Source organism: Euphorbia lathyris, chromosome 9 (assembly GCF_963576675.1).
Source record: "Euphorbia lathyris chromosome 9, ddEupLath1.1, whole genome shotgun sequence".
NCBI lineage: Eukaryota > Viridiplantae > Streptophyta > Magnoliopsida > Malpighiales > Euphorbiaceae > Euphorbia > Euphorbia lathyris.
The window spans coordinates 76883978-76907047 of NC_088918.1; positions in this window are offsets into that span (position 1 = coordinate 76883978).

Below are 23070 nucleotides of genomic sequence, written 5' to 3' on the forward strand. Positions count from 1 at the left end.
TAACATAATAATTAAACCCACTAATAAAAAAAATAAAAATCCCTAACAACGCATTTTATATATTTAAGAAAATAAAATCAGTAAACTTAAATTATTTATATTTATCTTTATATTTATATATAGAGGAGAGATCAGATGTGACACATTTCTTATGATGTGACGAGCTTTATTGTGTGACAATGATCAATTTTATAATTAACCAAAAGGAGGGGCAAATTTGTAAATAAAATAAAAGAGAAAATTGTTTTATTTTTTTCTTTAAAATGTATTTTTCCAACTTTTCCAACCTCGTTTTTCAAAAACTTTTATACCGTTGGACACGTCTTAATTAAACGGTCATTTTAAGATCCATGATGCTCAAGTTCCGGTGAACGGAATCCGGGTGAGCGTTTTCCGGTGAGCAAAAAAGTGTCCAGAAAATTTTCAAAAAATTCCAGAAAATGTAAAACATTATTCTAAGAAACTTTAATTCTTGGATCGAAGCGATATTTCTTACGGTTTAGTCTCAATAAAACTTTTTCTTTAATTTTATCCATTTTACACGTTTCAACAATTTGTTGGGTAAAAACTGTAAGGAATCTTGTTTTGAGCCAAAAAATTAAAGTTTCTTAAAATAATGTTTTACGTGTTTTAGAATTTTTTGATAATTTTCTGACATGCTTTTTGTCCTACTTACATTGTTCCAAATTAGTGTACCATTTGTTTCAAATCAGTGTACCATTTGTTCCAACATAATACTTGTATTGTTCTAACAGAAAAATGTTTTATTTCTTTTCTTTAAAATACATTTTCCCGACATTTCTAACCTCATTTTTCGAAAAATTTTATACTATTAGACTCGTCTAAATTAGACAGTCATTTTAAGGTCCCTGAAGTTCAAGTAAAAAAAATTCCAGTGTACGGAATCCGGATTGGCGTTTTCTGGCGAGACAAAAAGTGCCCAAAAAATTCTCAAAAAATTTCAAAAAATATAAAACATTATTCTAAGAAACTTTAATTCTTGGGTCAAAGTGGATTTCTTACGTTTTAGTCACAATAAAACTTGTTCCTTATTTTTATCCATTTTACACGATTCAACAATTTATTGGATCAAAACTGTAAGGAATTTCGCTTTGAGCCAAGAATTAAAGTTTCTTAAAATGATGTTTTACATGTTTTAAAATTTTTTGATAATTTTCTGGACATATTTTTTGTCATACTTACATTGTTCCAAATCAGTGTACCATTTGTTCCAACATAATACTTGTATTGTTCCAACAGAAAAATGTTTTATTTCTTTTCTTTAAAATACATTTTCTCGATATTTGTAACCTTGTTTTTTTAAAAATTTGATACTATCAGACTCGTCTAAATTACACGGTCATTTTAAGATCCCTGAAGTTCAAGTAAAAAAAATTCCGGTGAACGGAATCCGGGTGGGCGTTTTCTGACGAGAAATAAATTGCCCAGAAAATTCTCAAAAAAAATCCAGAAAATGCAAAACATTATTCTAAGAAATTTTAATTCTTGGGTCGAAGCGAGATTTCTTACGGTAAATTCCCAACAAATTGTTGAAACATGTAAAATGGATAAAATTAAGGAAAACGTTTTATTGGGACTAAATCGTAAGAAATCTCACTTCGATCTAAGAATTAAAGTTTCTTAGAATAATATTTTATATTTTCTAGAATTTTTTAAGAATTTTTTGGACACCTTTTTGCTCGCCAGAAAACGCCCACCAGGATTCCGTTCACCGGAACTTGAGCTTTATGGATCTTAAAATGACCGTTTAATTAAGACGAGTCCAACGGTATAAAATTTTTTGAAAAACGAGGTTGGAAAAGTTTAGAAAATGCATTTTAAAGAAAAAAAATAAAACAATTTTCTCTATAATCACTTTCATTTTATTTATCAATTTGTCACATTCCCTTTTTAATTATTATCAAAACTACGTAGTTTTGTTATGTAACACAATAAGCTAATTGTCACAACTTAAACCCTTGTCACGCTGGATCTATATATATATATATATGGTAAGTCACGAAACCCTCATGGCAACAACATTTTTTTTTTAATTTTTAGACTCAAAACTACGTAGTTTTAGTGGTTCTTACCTAAGAAAGTGTTCTCATCTAAGAAAGGGTTCTCACAAGAGCCATCTCCTATATATATATATGTATATATGGTAAGTCACGAACGCATTCAATTTCTTTCAATCTCTTTTTCTCTTCACAACTTCTTCTCCAACTGGGACTCTAACTCCTCTTTTTTTTTAATTCGTTTCTTTTGTAATTTTCACAAAACAATTGATAGTATGTGGCTCAACATCTTTTTTAGATAAACTTTGTGTTTTCTCTTATTTTGTGTTGTTAATTCTGTTTTCTCTTAATTTTGTTTTCTTTCAGAGAAACCTCAAGGGTTTCTTTGTTGTTAATTCTGTTATTTTTGTTTTCTTTTAGATAAACTTCAGGGTTCTCTCCTATTCTAGTAATGATAGAATAATTGAAAACTACATCTATTAATGCATTATAAGTTAATAAATAAATTTAAGAAACGTGATATAATAATTAAAACAATACTGTGTAAGTTGTAATAGAAAAAATATAAACCATGAATGTAAAGTAGATTATTAAATATAATTAAAAATTAATAACATTTTTTATAAGAGTGATCGGGTTGGGTTGAGCTAAGCTTAGAATTTAAGTTAAAATATCAAATTTAACTCATTCTATGTTGGTACTTTTGTGGATTTGGGTTAGACCATTTCAAATAGGACCGAGTGTGGATCTTTGAGATTTTTTAACTAGACCGAATATCCGAATAAAAAAATTCAGAATTGAATTGAACTGTTGATTTGTTCTTTAGGATCTAACTGAACTGTACCTTTGATTTAATTATATACAATTCTGGAGTTTTTTAAATTCCTAATATTACTGAATAAATATGTTGGAGGTTCTAAAACCAGACTTAATATCCGGAAAATATCTAGAATTAGATTGAAAATTTGTTAACTTTTTTTAGAACCGAACTGAATTGTATTGTCGACTTTATTAGATACAATTATGAAAATTTTCAATACTTCTAAAAAAATTCTGAGAAGTTTTAAATTGGTACTTAAACATTGGTTCTTAACCACTCAAATTATAACATATATATATATATGGAAAAAATTAAGCAAGTTCAATTTAGCAAAAGAAAATTATTTTACGTACGTACATGCAAAATCAGTCGTCCAACCGATCAATCATGTATTCGTCATTGACCCAAACCTTAATTATTCAGAAATAGGAGGCCAAAACCATTGATAGCAGGGATAGTTTTAACGACCAGATGGACCAAAACCATCCATGATAGGGATGGTTTCGGCGGAGGGGGGACATGGATCCTTCTAGTCCTCCCTATGTCTTTGCCCTAATTACAAAGTGTAAATATAAACCAATACTGTCACGTCCGTGTCTAAATTTCTACAATTTATATTTTGATATTAGTATATATTATAATTATTGGGTTTGTGAAGTTAATTTGGTGTTATAGAAAAAGTTTGAGGTTAATTCGATGATTTTAGGTGTAAATTAAAAGTGTAAAGTAATTTTAAAAGATTGTATAAAAATGAAGAATCAAACATGATATTTAACAAATTTGGATATATATTATGAAATTCCAGAGAATTCCATTCGTGATCTCCTTTCTTTTTTTTCTTTCCTGCTTTTTTTTTTTCATCAGTTTTCTCTACGACCGTTTTTCCACCGTTTCTTTGATTTACGGAGATTCGACCGTCCGGATCACTCGAAATTTAAACCTATAGTATCGTTATGTATAGATCTAAGACCTAATAGAAGAGTTTTTGAATTTTGGCAATGTTCAGAGAGAAACGGCTTAGATATGATTTAGAGGAAAATTGAACGGATATATTTTCTTCAAGGTAAGTAACTATCAACTATATTTTGAGTTTTATGCATATAGATATATATATAAAATCAAAGAATTTCCAGAAATTGATATTTTGGGGTTATGCAGGAATTTTGTAAAATTAAGGTTTTTCACGATTTTGCTTTTTATTGTGAAATTATGGTTCAAATGAAGCTATTGACTATGCTTCTATGTGAATTTCAGATTTTACTTGATTATGATGATTTAAGACTTAATTTGATTGATTTATTTGGAATTTTATTGATTAAGGATTGATATTTTGAATAATTGTTATTATTTTATAAAAGAGCTAATTGAAGCCAAATAATTTATGGTTATGAAATAGTTTGGAATTTGATTGTAAAAATGATATTTGAGCACGCTATGATTTTATGATTTTATATCCATCTAGAGTTATCCGGATCGGTGGTTTTATATTTGAAGACCATGTTCAGTGAGGGACATGGCTGTGTACACAGTGTGAAGATCTATTGGGTATGGCAACGAAGTGTGAGGTAAGACCATATGAGATAGGCAATATTAAGAGAGGTCTCGACTATATATGTGTTATGGATTGATACTTAAGGGAAAAAACTCGAGGATGGATACAATGTTTTAAGTTCCTTTGGATTATATTTTCGGTTATGATTGATTTTGATATAAGGCTTTACATTTGATTGATTACAAGTTGGTTTGATAAAATATTTATTTGATTACAAGATGGTTTGATAAAACATTTATTTGATTATAAATTGGTTTGATGAAACGTTTATTTGTTTTGATTCGTTTTGACAAGATGCATTATATATACAAAGTTATATAAACTTAAGTTTTGAGTATATTTTATAAGGTTTTAATTAAATCCTTTAATAAATGTATATATGTAGTTATGTTAAGTAAAGTTGATTTTTATAGCTGATAGTTTCTTACTGAGATTTTTGTCTCACGTTTTTAAATGTTTTAATGTTTTTAGGTGAGAAAGTACAGGATATAGAGAAGGTTACCGACCGATTAGGCGGAGTTTGGAAGTTGGCTGCTTATTGTTAGAATTATGGTTAGAACGTTGGTATTGCAACTGTAATATAATGATATTTGGATAAATTAGAGACTCCTAAGTATTGATTATGATCTTTCTATTTCACGTCCGATGCCGATTGAGGTCGTTTAGGGTCGGGTGTGACAAATACTAAGACTATCTCTGACCCATTTCATTATATTTTTGCTACATCAAACCGTATTTTTTTCATTTCTCTCTATTTTTATGTTACTATTATTTTTGTTCCAACCCATTTCTCAAGTTCCTCTCTCCAAATATTTCCTTTCAAATAATAATATTATATAACAAGATATACAATAATTATATTTATGTATAGAAGCAGTGAAAAATAACAATAAAATATTATTTGATGTTAGTATCAATTTTTTGATGCAACATCAAATTTGATGGAGAAAAACTGTATTCATCAAAATAAGAATATAGTTTGATGATAGTTAGAGAACCAACCATCATGAAATCTGCTTCCCAACATCAATTTGATGTTGGGTTGGAGATGGTCTAAAAGAAATGAAGCCGGTGGCATACGGAGATCGAACCCGACTCTCTGCTGCTGGCTCCACCTCTGTTCACATTACCCTGTTGCAGCCTAAGATTTTGAGAATTATTATCAATTTTTCTGTTCATGGAAATTTTAAAAGTTTAAACTCGATTATTATTAGTCAAATAAACATGCACATAATGGTTTAGTTGCAATTATTGTAGTTGCCAAATGAGACTCTCTGGTTAACCACGTGTTGGGAAAAACACAGTTTTATGGTCATAATAATATTGGAATAAAGGGTAAATTTGGTCATTTAAGTTGATATGAAGGGGTAATTTAGTCCAAATCAATTTTTAAGTATCAATCCAGTTTTTAAAGTTAGTACGGAAGGTCAAATTAAACTATGATCAAATCAGTCCTAAAATATAATATATTTTTGATACCCAAAACTATATAGTTTTTACATTTTGATACATGAAATCAATTTTTATACTTACAACTATTATATTTTGCGTAACCGCGAAATATACAATTTGAAGGTTATATCATGAAAATGATTAAAGTTCAATGATCATAGGTGTAATATTACAAAAATATAACTGAGGTGGTTTGGTTGATTTGCAAATTGGTGTCTATGGTTTTTTTATGTAAAAAGAGGATTGAGGTTATCATCGTTAGCAAAACTAGAGAGCTGTAGTTTGACAATCATTTTGACTGTTGATGAACCTAAAATAGAAAATTATGATTTTAGAAAATCGAGAACGTAGTTCCATGATAAATATGGTACTAAACAGATTTAATTTTTGAAATTTTCTAATTTTAAGTTATAAATAATCAAAATTAACAATGTCAACTAAAAAATTCTTAATTTTGCTGACGACGAGACTTTAATCCTCTCTTAGAAGAAAAAGAACCTATAACACTTATTTGTAAACTGGAAAAACCAATGTTTCAAAAACCAGACCAAACCGACTGGTTCGACCGGTTCAACCGTGAACCGTCCATGTGTCCGGTCTGGTTATATGTATTAAGGGTCAATATTATCAACCCGTAGAGAACCACGGTTCAACCATGAACTGGTATTTGACCCGAAAAATTAGATTGACCCCGGTTTTTTACTAATAAGTCTAAAAAATTAAAAAACCTAAAATGTTTAATGTATTTCAAAAAATTTCTATTTAATACAAGTTATTAATTTATTAGTAAATATTATCTTAATCTTATTTATTTAGTGAATGGTAAAGATTATTTGATGGCACCAGATAGAGATAATGAAATTGATAAAGACGATGATGAGGTTAACAATGTTGATGATGAAAATTCCATGAATTATGGAAGAACTATTTAATTTATATTTATTGGTTTTAATTATAATCTTGAATATTGTATCAAACTAAGAAATTATTGTTTGGATATGTGAATTTTTATGCTTTATTGAATAGAATTTTATTATATATATATATTATTTATGACATCATCTGGTTCAACCAATCCGGTTCAACCGGTTGAACCAATTGACCCTTGATCCAATTGTCAATCTGGTTCGTTGTCTGTCCGATTTTTAAAATATTGGGAAAAACTACAGAGTTATATTTTTTTCTAATAAAATATACAATCTAAATAATTAATTAAAAATAATAGTAATTTTTTTTAATGGGATATAACTTGTATTGTATATTAAAAATAATGCACAAAAATAAGAATAATATTAAAGAAAAATATATTTGAAATTAGAAGGATAATTTTGTCAACATCAAATATATATAAACAAATTTTCACAAAAATCTCTAAAACGTTGTTGTTTTTATAAAAAAAAATTATGATAAACGCCGTTGTTACAAAAACTAACCAAACGCTATATTTTTTACGATTTGGAGTGAAAAGTTAAACGTTGTTCTGAAAAGCTAAAACAAACACCCTTTGGTAGCTCATTTTTATGTTCATGTTTGCCTTTTCACTTCAAAATGAAGAGTTTTAGATGTTTGATTAGTGACTTACTATTTGTCTTTTAATCATGAAAAGTAGCATTTTACAAAGGCAAAAAATCTCTGCTTTTTGAAAAACAGTTGTTTTTCAATAGTAATAATAAACAGTAGATAAAATAAAGGAGCCTTTAATATTATATTTTATGCCCTACATATTTATCCATATAAATAATACCTTTTCATGGTGGAGGTGAGGTGATTAGGAAAAAACCAAAAGTGAGGGTAAATTACATACATGGTCATTAAACTTTACCTATTTTAATATTCTGGTCACTGAATTTTATACTTTTTAATATCTGTGGCCACTCAACTCCACAGTTGACGGCTTTAAAATTAAAAATTCGAAAAGTTAATGATAATCTAAAGAACTTTAATTCTTGAAAATTTTCGTTTTGAGGTCATTTAGATATTGTTTGGTTAGGAGAGAGAGTGAATTTTTAGAAAGAGAAAGCTCCCAAAAATGTAATTTTTTAAAATAAAAAATGTAATTTCATAGTAAGTATCGTTCTGAACAACTTTAATTCTTGAATATTTTAATTTTGATGTCGTTAACGGTTTTTGATGAGTTAGTAAATGTTGAGTGGCCAAATGTGTTACAAAGTATAAAGTTTGTAAAGTTTTGTGGCTATATCATAAAGAATTAAAATTTAGTGACCATAATATTAAAATAGGTAAAATTCAGTGGACATGGGTGTACACCCAAGTGATGGTATGTATTTCCATCCTTCACTCGGATTCAAACTTAATCCAACAGTCACAAATTTATATTTATCCTTCACATGGATCACCACCATGCAATCCAAAGTGATAGTAGCCGTTGGATCATCATGCAATCCAACGCCTATTATCTCGGGTAAATTACGTAAGGTCATTGGACTTTGTTAGAGAATAATAATAGTTGAAGGAGTTATATTGTAATTAGCCTTAGGGTTTATTTCTAATTGTATAAATAGCTGATATTTTATCAGCAATGTCGATATATTGAAATCCTTTCTTCTTCTTTTCTCTGTTTCACTTTCATGGTATCAGAGCAACAATGGCAGATCCTTTGATGATCATCACAAAGATTTCTCATGATTAGAAAGCGCAAATCGTATATTGATGCGTTGAATTCCAGTCAGAATATACGAGAAGAAGATTTGAGTGAACCTGAAGGGAGATCTGAAAGTAGCGATTCCAATAACAATCGCGATTCAGATTCCAGAGAAGGCGATTCAATGATGAATTCAAACTCGAATTCATCAACTGTCAACAATAGCAATGATAATCCCGGACTTGTTATTGTCAGCACGATTTTGAATGGATCTAATTACATACCATGGCGGAGATCGATGTTGCTCGCTCTGAGCGCCAAACGCAAGTCAAATCATATTCTTCAAGATGAAGAACCAGCAGATAAGACCTCAGATGCATACAAGAAGTGGAAATGGGAGAATGATCTTGTTTTTTCCTGGATTATAAATGCAATGTCTAGAGATTTAGCCGATGTGTTCTTGTATGCACCAACAACCAGGAAATTATGGACGGAACTGGAGGAACGATATGGCGAGAGTAATGGACCATTGATTTTTCAATTGCGTCGAGAGATCTGTAGCTTGAATCAAGGAGGTATGTCTCTGGTTGATTTCTTCAATAAAATGAAACGAATGTGGGATGAATATACTATTGTGAAGCCTCCAATTGCTTGTTCTTGTGAGGCAAGAAAATTAGTACAGGAACAGGTCCAGGAAGAGCAACTTATGCAATTTTTATCTGGATTAAATCTAGAGTTTGATCATGTGAGAGATCAAATATTGTTGAATGATCCTCTACCTCCAGTTAACAGAGCTTATTCGATGCTTATACGTATCGAAAAGCAGAGAAATCCTAATTCCATTGCTTCTATTCATAATGATTTTGTGAATTTAACAACTGGAAATCGAAATTTCAGCAATCAAAAAACTGGAAATGTCAATCGTACTAATAATGGTGGCAATTACGGTAATCGGGGTAATAATGCTAATTCCTCGGTGAAAAGCAAAGAGGAGAAATTTTGTTCTTATTGCAGGAAAGGAGGACATGAGAAGAGTGAGTGTTTCCATATTAAAGGATATCCTGATTGGTTTAAAGGAAAGAGAGTTACAGGTCCAGCTCCAGTTAATCATCAGGCACATATGTCTCATGAGCAACAAGAGTTTTCTCCAGTAGATGATTTTGAAGAAGGTGAAGGAAGTTCTGCTAAGAAAGAATCTGTACAAGAACTAGTGCAGAGAGAAGTACAGAGGATACTTAAAGGGAAAACAACACAGGACTATCTTCCACAAGAGTTTTCAGCATTTGCAGGGGCATGGGCAGGTAACAGTTCTGGCTTAAGTTCTCTTAGCATTGATGAATGGATAATTGATTCAGGAGCAACAACTCATATGACATATAATGCTGGTTTATTGCGGAATATAGTCAAATTAGATGTCCCTAAAAGAGTATTTTTACCAACTGGTGAGGCTCAAATAGTCAGTCATCAAGGAGAAGTATTATTTGCTGAGAATTTCAAATTATTGAATGTGCTTTATGTTCCCAAATTCAAATACAATTTGATGTCAGTTAGTAAACTACTACAAGATCAAGGTGTCTCAGTATGTTTTTGGACCACATATTGTATCTTGCAGGGCCGGAATTTTAATCAACGATTAGCAGTTGGAAGATTGAAGAGAGGGCTGTATTATCTTGCTAAAGATTCCTTTGATAGGAATGTAATTCAAAAAGTTGTAAGCCAAACGGATTTGTCTTTATCTGTTATAGACAATAATGTTGATGTCGAATTATGGCATAAACGTTTAGGGCATCTCTCACATGAGAAATTATCACATGTTTTCAATTTGCCTAAGAGTTCTATTATTAGTTTTGCTGATTGTGATATCTGCTTAAGAGCTAAACAAATTAGAAATTCTTTTGGATTAAGTTTCATTAAGACCTTGCAAGTGTTTGATCTGATTCATGTTGATTGTTGGGGGCCTTATAAACAAACATCTATTAGTGGTGATAGATATATGTTGACTATAGTTGATGATTTTTCCCGTGTGATATGGACTATTTTATTTAAACACAAAGATCAAGTGTCAAGCTTACTAGATGGTTTTATCACAATGGTAAATACTCAGTTTTATACTAAAGTCAAGACAGTTAGAAGTGATAATGGGACTGAATTTGTTGGGCATTCAACACAGTTAGTGTTTGCAAAACATGGCATCACGCATCAGAAAACATGTGTGTACACACCTCAGCAGAATGGGGTGGTTGAAAGGCGGCATAGAAGTCTGACTACTGTAGCGAGGGCATTACTCAAGCAAGGAGGATTGTCTGTCAAATTTTGGGGTGAAGCTATGTTATATGCCACTACACTCCTCAATATCTATCCGACTAAGGTATTGCAGTGAAAATCTCCTTATTTTTTGTTATATGGAAAAGAACCAAGTTTGACAGATTTGAAGATTTTTGGTTGCCAAGGATATGTGTTGAACAGCAATCCTCAGAGAGGGAAATTTGATGACCGGTCAGAACAGTGTATTTATGTTGGGCTCTCAACTGGACAAAAAGGATGGAAGATGTATAACATGGCAACTCACCGTTTGTGTGTGTCCAGGGATGTTCATTTCAATGAGCATATTTTTCCTTTTTTTTTGTCTAACACTATTGTTTCAGTACATGACAGGCCCTTAACATCATCAATGTTGTTCCAGTCTTCGCTTGATAATGATCAAGGTCTCACTGATACTGAAGCAAGCATCTCCTTACAGCCTTCACAACCTCCTGATCCTCATCATAGTGCTCAAAATGACGATTATTCAGCAAAAAATACACCACAAATTCCTTCACCAACAATTACCAGAATTGACTCACCGACAACTAATCACAATATTCCAGTTGTTGCAAATGAAATTACAGCAAGACGATCTACGAGGGTCACTCAAAAACCTTCGTGGTTACAAGATTTTGTTGTCAATCAAGTGATTCATGATGACAATATTATTCAATACAGCGATCATTATCAAGCTTCTTTGGTTTCTATGAGTAAAGAGCATGAACCAAGAAGTTATAAAGAAGCAAAAGGGCAACCTCAATGGGAGAAAGCTATAGCAGAAGAGATTTCAGCCTTGGAGAAAAACAAAACTTGGACAATGGTGCAATTGCCGCTTGGTAAACGTACAATTACTTCCAGGTGGATTTTTAAGATTAAATATGCCCTTGATGGATCAGTTGCTCGGTACAAAGCAAGATTAGTTGCTCGAGGTTATGATCAGCAAATTGGTGTAGATTATCATGATAGCTATTCTCCTGTCACTAAAATCACAACAGTAAGGGTGTTCCTTGCGGTGGCAACTACGAATGGTTGGCCAATACAACAGATTGACATCAACAACGCGTATTTGCATGGTTCTATTGAAGAAGAACTATATATGCAGCCACCAGAGGGGTATATCAACTCTAATTGTAACCTTGTTTGCAGGCTTGATAAGTCCTTGTACGGCTTGAAGCAAGCCGGAAGACAATGGAACAAAGCTTTTTCAGAAAAGCTTTTACAGTTGGGATTTGTGAAGTCTATTCATGATTATTGCTTGTTTACCAAACAAACTGAAGATGGGAATTTTTTGGCACTTATAGTCTATGTGGATGATGTGTTAATCACTGGCACTTCCATCATGCTAATTGAAGAAGTTAAAAAAGCTTTGGATGCTAGTTTTACTATAAAGGATATGGGGGAGGCTAAATTTTTCCTTGTTGTTGAATTGGCCAGGTCTGATAGAGGGTTGTTTATTTCACAGTCTAAATATATAAGGGATTTGATCAAGGATGCTGGTTTGAGTGAAGCTCACAGTGTTGATAATCCTTTTCCCACAGGGTTAAAGCTAGATGAAGAATCTCCTGTCTATGAAAAACCAGAGAGCTATAGAAGATTAGTTGGGAGATTATTATATTTAGGCTTTACCAGGCCTGATATTGCTTTTGCTACACAACAATTAAGCCGGTTTATGAGTATTCCTACTTGTATCCAAATGGAGGCAGCCGGGCATGTCGTGAAATATTTGAAGGGCACCGTTACGATGGGTTTGTATTACACAGACAATTCTGATTTATCTCAAATGAGAGGCTATTGTGATTCAGATCGGGGTAGGTGTTCAGTTACTAGACGATCGATGACAGGTTATTGTGTGTTTGTTGGAGATTGCCTTGTGTCTTGGAAATCAAAGAAACAAGGGCCAGTTAGCAAAAGTTCTGCAGAAGCAGAATACAGAGCTATGTCAATTACATCTTGTGAATTGAAATGGTTGACGTATTTGTTGGCTGAATTTCATATTGCACCTCAATTACCAATCACATTGTTTTGTGACAGTCAAGCAGCCATATATATAGCAGCCAATCCTGTTTTCCACGAGAAGATGAAGCACGTGGAAATCGACTGTCATTTTGTTCGACAATATATGGAGTCAGGATTTCTATATACTCCGTATATTACTTTGGCTAATCAGCTTGCTGATTTGTTCACAAAGCCTCTTACAGGAGCTCAGATGGCTTCAGCCTTGAATCAAATGCATTTGTATCAAAGTGTTGACATTTCATCTTCATTTACTGCAGATGGAAATAAACCTAGTAACAACACAGTTGTGAAATACAAGATGAAAAGTATTTCATCTTGAGGAGGGGGTGTTAGAGAATAATAATAGTTGAAGGAGTTATATTGTAATTAGCCTTAGGGTTTATTTCTAATTGTATAAATAGCTGATATTTTATGAGCAATGTCGATATATTGAAATCATTTCTTCTTCTTTTCTCTGTTTCACTTTCAGACTTTATCATTTGTAAGGTATTTGTCTTTTAATTTATATTTTTTAATATTATAATTATGAAACTTTATTTAACGACTCAAAATTATAATTGAAGATATCAAAATAAAAAATTTTAAATATTGATAATATTTTAAAAAATTTTAAGTATTGATATGATTTTAAACCACTTCTATTCTTGAAAAAATTTAGTTTTAATCAAACTCATTTTAAAAAGTTAATTGAAATTTAATGACCAACAAAATTATAAAATTGAGTAATTCTTATGTTATATTTTAAAGTTCAGTAACCATACCGTAAAAATGAGTAAAGTTCAGTGCCATAAGTGTAAGTTACCTAACTTATCTTTGTATAAAAGACCAACGGACATAGGGTGTTTTAATTTGCACATTCTTTTCTTTTTCTCCTAAATGAAGTCCCACTTCATCTTCCTCACTCTCTCTCTCTCTCTCTCTCTCTGCTACAAGGCAACAATTTTGTAAGTATTTTTTCTTTTGTTATTTCAATAATTTTTTAGCTGTGGATTCCATTAAATTATTTATAAAAGTAATATATAAGATTTTGGGGGGTAAATTACACCCATGACCACTGAATTTTAGTCATTTTCACAATTTATTAAATTTTAGAACGTAACATAAAAGTTATACAACTTTCTACTTTCTAACATTATGGCAACCAAATTCCAAATGTTAACAATCTCAAAATAATTTTTTTTAATAATTGATGATATTCTAAGCAACTTTTTTTTGTTTTGATGTCAGTTAGGCGTTGTTTGGTTTGGAGAGAAATTAAATTTTTTGAGAAAAAAAGCTCCAAAAATTGTTAGTTTGGAAAATAAAAAATATGAGTTCATCGTGATGTTGTTATAAAGAATTTTAATTCTTGAATATTTTAATTTTGAGGTTATTAATAATCATTTTGAGATGTTAGTTAAAATTTAGTGGTCATAATGTTAGAAAGTCTCACATTAAATGATTTTTATGTTATGTTTTGAAGTTTAGTGATCATACAGTAAAAATTAGTAACAGGTCAGTAGCCATGGGGTGTAATTTACCCTAAGATTTTGTTAATTAGCAAAATTGCAAACATGTTTTGTACAAATGATTAGACAATTGCAAATTTTGAATCTAAACTTTGTTCTTTTACCATACTTGTATTAAAAATGAGAATGTTAGATGTTTGGTTGTACAATTAGTTTTTTCTAAAAGTAGGTAATCTTTTTTTTGTTTTTAAAATAGTTTTTTTCAACAACAAACATCATGTAACCAAACAGACCTTTAGATTCATTAAACTATTGATCTTTTATTTAGACACATTAGTTTATGGATCACTTTATTTTTGTTCCATTAAGCTATTATTTGCCAAATTAGTTAACTGTAAATATCTAATTGAGTTAAAAATGTGAGCTTACTGTGATAAAAAAAAGAAAAAAAAAATAAGATTAGTTACTCAATTTATCTAAATAAAAAATCAACAGTTTAATGAAAAAAAAATATTCTTCTTGCCAATATATTTTTAGCATAACATGGCAATTGGAAAGTTTGAGTCAACCTGAATATTATAATACTATATTTTGTTTTTTGTTTTCGGGATAAAGGCTAAATTTAACCCTAACATTTCAATTGAAGTGCAAATTTAGTCCTAACGTGTGAAATAATGTAACTTTGAACTTAACGTTCTCAAGCAATATCAATTTTAGTCATGCGCTACCGAAAATTTGAAAAGACTGGTTTGACTGTTATTTAACGGTCACATCGGGCATTCCAAACAAGTTTGTCGATAAATTGAAGCAGTTTCATACAAATTTTTGTTGGTTTTTGTAACTATATTAGTAGCACGGTAAATATTTTAGACAGCTTGATCAAAAAATTTGTGATTAACTTATACATTATATAACAGATTTGGTCTTTAGCATTTTAACAAATTTTTTTGTAATTTTGTTAGGAATACAATAAATATCTAAGATATAATTAATATTTAAAATGTCTTAAGTGAGGTTTTTTTTTTTTTGAACTTAGGTCTGAAGTGAGTTAAATATTGGCCAAACTAGTGTTTTTTAACTTTCGATAACGTAGAGCTCAACTTGATCTTACTTGGAAACGTTAAAGCTAAAAGATGTATAATTTCATTCTTTAACATTTTTTTCCGATAACATAGGGCTAAAAGATGCATAAACTTAGATTCTATAGTGTCATATGAGATTTGTAGCTCCGAAAATTTATTGAAATTCACCAAGACTTGACATCCATTCGACCCCTAAAATTGCAGCTTCATCGATTTTCACAACTTATTGCTAGTATTTACGGAACTCCAACTTTAATCCTTTTTATATCTTGTGTACAAGCTGCCTCGTTCTCCATTTACAAACAAAACCTAAATGGCTGGGTTTTTTTTCCACCGACGGCTGCACATTAGCTTGCTGTTAATGATTCTGAGATATAATTGTCGTCTACTCTTGTATCGACCAGCACAAGAATAGGCATATCATCAATCGTTTCTTGAACATGGAGAATATGACTCTTCGAAGAAAACAAATCCTTATATGCATGTGCAAAAGTAAACCCCTATAATTGCACTTACATAGAAGGATTTGTTTTCCCGAAGAGTTATCTTCTCCGTGTTCGAGGGAAGATTAATGGTATCTCTGCTATTGTGATGGTCAACACAGTAGCCGACAACAATTATATCTCATAATTAATATGGAGCCGTCGGTATGAAGTTTTTCACTCATTGAGGTTTTATTTGCGCACAGGGAACGATTATGGATAGGATATCGAAAGGATTAAAGTAGGAGTCCCAAATATCCTTCCCTATATTAGCAGTATTCCAAACTTTTTGTTTTTGATGATAATACGGTTAAATATACAGATGTGGAGTTTATCCCATTTGATGCTGGTGATGTTGTTGATTCATGGGCCGTGTTGGACGAGGCTCGAGCCGGGTCTATCGTGTTTTTAGGTAAAAATGCTCAGTCCAAGCCCAGTCCAGCATACTATTAATTTAGACGGGTGCGAGCTGGGCCGGGTTCAGGTTTAAAAATAAAATTTTAAATCCAACCCATATAAACCCACCTAAATGTATATATAAAATTGGTAATTATAAAAAATAAATATTTAATATATATATATATATATTAATTAATATTAATAGGCGGATCGGACTAGATCGACCCGTGTTGTTTTTATTAATCCCAAACCCGTCCAAAAAGTAGGCGGGCTTAGGCCTGCTGCGCCTATAAACAATTTTTATTATTTAAATCCGGTCCAAGAGATATGGGTCTAGACGGGCCGGGTGGATACCCGGGCTCATAAACAAGTCTAATGTTGATAAATGAATAGTGGAATGGGTTGGGACTAACATTTTTATCTGAAAACCCGATAGGCTCGGCCCATGGGCATGTCTAGTTCAAAATAAATTTGAAAAGCTTGATGTAAGGACTTCAAATGATGATGTACTCCAAACACAATCTGTAATCTCTCTGATCCGCTCAACATAGCGATATGGTGCACCATCATATATTTCAATATAGGATTCGAACTTCGTAAAAGCTCCAAAAAATCATACATATCTGAGAGCAAATCCTCCAAAAACGAACCTAGTGGCATCATACGAGTAAGCATAATATTTAGTATGATTTTATGCAATAACCTGTAGTCACCATTCTTGAAGGCTTATTTGCAACATCACCAACACTAAATGGGATAAGCTCCACATCCGTATATTTATATTCAATAAAACTTGTCTTCTCTAATATTAAATTTTACGTGCAATACATTTTTCGCTTTTAAATTAATTTTTTAGAACCGAGTGATTAATTGATAACATTTTATACAAGTTTAGGAGACTAACAAAATATTTTATACAAGTTCAGGAGCTATCGAGATGCTTTCAAAATTTAAGGAGCCAATCAAACTTTTTAGACAAGTTCAAGGGACAAATAATGTATTAATAATACATTTTATTTTATAAAAATGGCATAATACTTATCTGGGTCCCTAAAGTAAAGGTTCAATTAAGACTTTAAACTATCAAAATTATTAATCAGATCTTTGAACTAAGTAAAAATAATTAATTGAGTTCATTCCTAAACAAAAATCATCAATTGAGTCATCATAAAAAATCATTCGGTTGAACAGTTTCATATTCTCTTCCCCAAATCAATTAAGTCCTTATGGATTTAGGAAAGAGTGTCTGAAACTGTTAAACCGAATAATTTTCAGTGAGAACTTAATTGACGATTTTTACTTAGGATGAAAACTTTAATTGATGATTTTTACTTAGTTCAGAAATCTGATCGATGATTTTAATAGTTTAAGGTCCTAATTGACTTTGAACCTTTACTTTGGGGACCCAAATGTATATTATGGGGTTAAATGCACCATTAGTCACTGAACTTACATGGTTGTCTCAAAATGGTCACTCAACTTCAATTTGTCTCAATTAGGTCACTCCGTCGATTTTAGTGGTTAAAACGAATCGAAATAATAACATGGATGACATGTCAACATGAGTTAACTCAAATCTCTGATTGGAACGAAATGTAACAGTCGCATGTCGGGTATTTTTATGAAAAAAACTAAATTTTGGTTTTTTTACCATAAAAATAATCCACACATGATAGCCATGTGGCGCATACGTGGATGTCACATGTCATTTCGGTTAGAAATATGAGTTGTCTCATATTGACGTATCACTTATGTCATCATTCTGATGATTTTTAATCATTAAAATCATTATAGACTCAATTGAGACAAAACTCAAAGTTGAGTGATTTTATTGAGTTGAGTGACCATTTTTTAGATAATCATATAAGTTTAGTGACCAATGGTGCATTTGACCCGTATATTATGCCTATAAAAATAAGGGATAAGGTTTTGGGGAAGTACCAATTTAAGCTCAACGTTCAAAATAGCACCAATATAGGTTTAACGTTTACAACATAATATTAATTTAATTATGACTTTTAGTTTAAATTGTATATATTTGTAAACCTTAAGCTTAAATTCGTATTATTTTGTAAACATTAAGCCTATATTGGTGCTATTTTATACGTGAGGCCTAAATTGATGTTAGGGAAAAGTACAAAAATAAACCTTGTGGTTACACCTGTTTTCGATCGGCACTCATGTGGTTTAAAAGTTTATAAAATGGTACCTTGCGGTTCATTCCGTTAGCAAACATATACCAAATTGACTAACAGTGTTAAAAGTTAAAGAGAAAAGAGTTAATTTGGTCCTTATATTTATTTATTTTATAAATTAACACTCTCTATTATCTAATTATCATAAAAAAAAACCCAAAATTAAAAAAAATACAATTACACCATCTCTCTCCTCTCGTCTCTCTTTTATTTTTTTCTTCTTTCTCTCTATTCTCTCTCCTCTTTGTTAATTTCTTTCTCTAAAATCAATTGAATTAACAAAACAAACCCTTTCAAATTATATACAATAAAACCTCTATAAATTAATATTCGATAAATTAATAAACTCTTTAAAATAATAATTTCTTCTGGTCCCGATTTGGGCCAGTTCAAAAATTTATCAATTTTAATAAATTAATAAGATAATAATTTTCTGGAACAACCCTTTATAAATACATTATATTATTACCTCTATAAATTAATAATTTCTCAAATACATGTGCGAAATATATATAGATATACATATTCACGATAATTTAGCAAAATATGAATATATAGTATTTTGTTTTTTCTTGAAATTTAAATCTAGTTGAATTTTATCTCTAACTATTCTCACTGCATTCAAAAGTTCCAGTGTATCCTTATCAAATTGTAACAAAAAAATTGTAAAGAGTGGATGATGTTGTAATTGCTTCATTTCTTGTGACTGGTTTCAAAGGTACCGGGTCATCCTCAGTTTCACCCTCAATTGAATTTTGCATACCACTCGACACAATTTCTTCTAAACTTCGGACTTGTGAGCATTCATTGTTTTCACCTGGATAATCCAATGTTGCATTGACATTCATTTGATTGCGGTAACCAAGCTGACTAATCATTTTCTCAAGTTCATGAATATCTTCTTTAGTGGTTGCTTCCTCTAAATTTGTTGTGACAGATTCATCCATTGTACAAATTTTGCAATGTTTGAAATAATTTGCTATTGTCTCTTGTTTGATATCTATTTTCCAAGCTGAGCTACAAGATTTATAGCATCTAACACATTAGCTTTTTCTGTATCGGATTGTCCCAACTCATATAATGCACATTTAATTTTATTTGTTCATTGATTTTAGACAAAACTTTATTTAAATTAGTAATTTAAAATTTATTTAAAAAAAAATTTAAAATCACTCTATAAATTAATAATTATTAATTTATCGATTAATTAATAACTCTATAAATTAATAAAATTCCATGGACCCAACATTATTAATTTATAGAGGTTTTACTGTATTTTATTTAACATCAAACTCACTTCCAGTTGTTATCCTTGGATGAATATGTACCTAGAACCTGCAAAACTTCCTTCACAGAAGGCCTATTAGATGGTAATTTGCTAGTACATAAAAGCCCCAAATTAACAAAATGAGCATCTCCCTGCTTGGCCAAGGTTTTGGCTAGTCTGAAATCGACGCAATGAACCACTGAATTTGTTTTGAATAAAATGTAGAATTTGAAAGAGTGTTTTGTTAATTCAATTGATTTTAGAGAGAGAAATTAACAAAATGAGATAGAAGAGAAGAAAGAAGAAAAAAAAGAGGAGAGAGGTAATGTAATTGTATTTTTTTTAATTTTGGGTTTTTTTTTATAATTAGATAATATAAGTAATAAATTTATAAAATAAATAAATATAAGGATCAAAATAACTCTTTTCCTTTTGACTTTTAACACCGTTAATCAATTTGGTATGTGTTTGCTAACGGAATGAATCTCAAAGTACCATTTTGTAAACTTTTAAACCACAAGACTGTAATCGAAAACAGGTGTAACCACCATGTTTATTTTTGTACTTTTCCCTTGGTATTATATTGTAAATGTTAAGCCTAAATTGATATTATGTCGTAAAGGTTAAGTATTGATGCTATTTTAAACGTTGAATCTAAATTAGTACTTTCCCAAAAACATTAATCCTCTATTTTAGTATCATAATGTCAATATTTTATATTCATATATATATATATATATAAACTATTATTCTAAACCTAATGTTTACAACGTATTCTAAACGTATTCTAAACGTTAAGACACTCACCATCAAGTTCTTTTCTCTATTCCTTAGATCGATATCCATCAAGTCCGATAACCTATTTGAAGGATTATCTCTTCCGTTCTCTTCAGTATTTAGTCCGATAACTTCTCTTGCTCCATTCTTGCAGTTATCGTTGTGTTTAAGGTAATTTATCAATTTCTGCTTTTGACTCCTTTTAGTTTTTAACATTTATAGCCGATGAACTAAAAATAATATAGTGATTTAAACATAGCTAAGATATATCATATTCACTCTTTATTTATTATTTTATTTTGTTTAAAATGGGTGTTAAAGTATATATTAGTGTTCTAAAATTTTCCACAGTTAAACATTGAATCTAATAGACGAAAATCTCGAATCTTTGTTTTTCAGATTCTTAGCTTTCTGGTTGATATTGAATGAAACTGCTTTAAATTTAATTTAATTTTACCTTCTAACACTTTTGATTACTGAGGTCTATTTAAGTTGTACGACTTAATTGGTATTCTGTTGGTTAGTTTTGAATAGTTCAGACAAAATGCCAGCATAGATTAAACAGTTAAAGTTAATTAATTTATACGCCGGTCATGGATTAGTTTAGGTCTCGACAAAGGTCTATCTTTGTTTATATTAGAGCAGAGCTTTGTTTATATTTTGGGATAAAGTTCGAAGATAATAACATTTAAAAAATATCAATTTAAGTCTCCATAACGGACTGGACATGTCATTTCTATTACTCTTTTATCGAGGCCTCAATTGGTATTCTTTTTTAAACGTGGAACTTAAATTAATATTTTTTCAAAAACCGTAGCCCTATTTTGGAACCTTATTCCTTATAATTTTTTATTAATCTGATTTCAATTTCTTAGATTTAAACTTTGTTTATTAGTTCTTGTTCTAAAATATGGCAGAGATGGTATTTTCATTTTTTTTTGCTTATTCCTTCAGACGATCTTACGGTGATTCTAGGCATGAGCAACGTTTTGAAAGAACATTTGGTGGTAAGCCCGAGGCAGCTGGTAATTTGCAGCACATTACTGGTTTAGTGAAGCAGGTACAAAACTTATGTCGTTGATATATCCTATATTGAAATCTGATTGATTAATTGAGAAAGTAAAATATTTTTTATCCTAATTATTCGTATGGGTAACTTACACCCATGGTTACTAAACTCTACCTATTTTAATATTGTGGTTAATGAGCTTCAATTTTTAACGGTATGATCATTTATTTTACTCAAAATGACTGTTGACGGCCAAAAAAAATTAATATTTGAATTTAAAGAGGACCTAACAGGTAACTAAAAATAGAAATTTGGATCTATGGAGGCAGGCAAAAAGAAAAATCAGAAATTTGGATTTAGAAAGACCTACGGGCCAAAACAAAATTAGAAAATTTGAAATTTTGGACAAACCTAACACAAATGATAATTGTGGAAAATGAGCCCCATAAATAGCATTATCGTGTTAGAAATTGACACCCCTAATGTTTACGGGAAACCGTTTAAATTTATTTAGGGATTTAGGGAGTACCTAATAGGAGTATACATATATGATCCAGAAGTTGAGAGTATGCAAAATTTGCAATCCAATCAGCAAATTGAATTCCCCCTGTAAGTCTTAAAAGTCTTAAGATTTAGTAACAAATTGAAAAACTTAAAGCCCTTGTTTTGTCTTTGTATATTTGTAAACTATTTGAAAGAAGCTCAAAAAGCATATTCTAAATCAAATTCAAACATTCAAACACCAGACCATGAAAAGATGAAGAGTGAAACTCACAAGAGCCAACTCTCTATTTGCCTAAATTTCGTTATATTGCAGATAATGCATTTGTCTAAACTTCTTTAATAAGCCCTTGTACTTTGATTTAACCTTATTTAGTCCATATGCTTGTAATTTTCAATTTTCGGATTTAGATCCCTGATTAATATTTTGTTCGACAAAAACTAAGAGAATTACATCTGATGCGGACAATGTCTCATGGGTTAACAAAAAAGGGAAGATAAACTTGCCAATTTAGTTAATCAGGGTCTATATTATCTAAAAACCATCAGCTAACTATTAAGTAAGACCAAATCAAATTGTATCGTCCACTTTCTATTAATCGACCCCACAAAGACTAGAGGATTGTACCCGGACATAGATGGCACACACCGATTAACAAAAAGGCTGAGATAAACCTGCCAAATTTGTTAATCAAGGCCTAGATTATCTAATAACTACAAGTACACAACTAAGACCAAATCAAATCCGTCGAAACCTATTTTCCACACTATTAATTGACTCGAAGAAAACTAACAAGATTACATCTAACATGAATGATGACACACCAATTAACAAAAAGGGTGAGATTTACCTGCCAATCAGAACCTACATTGTCTAAAACTACAAGAGTCAGCTAAGACCAAATCAAATCTGTTGAATCTATCTTCTTCCACGCTATTAATTGACTCGATGAATACTAAAAGGATTACATCTAACATGAAAGATGACATACCAACTAACAGGAAAGGTGAGATTAACCTGCCAATCTTGTTAACCAGGGTCTAGATTATCATTTTTCTTGCATTTATCTATGACACATATAGATAGCATAACGTGATTATTTCACAATCCGCCATGATGCAATACTAACATATCAAATGAGTCAT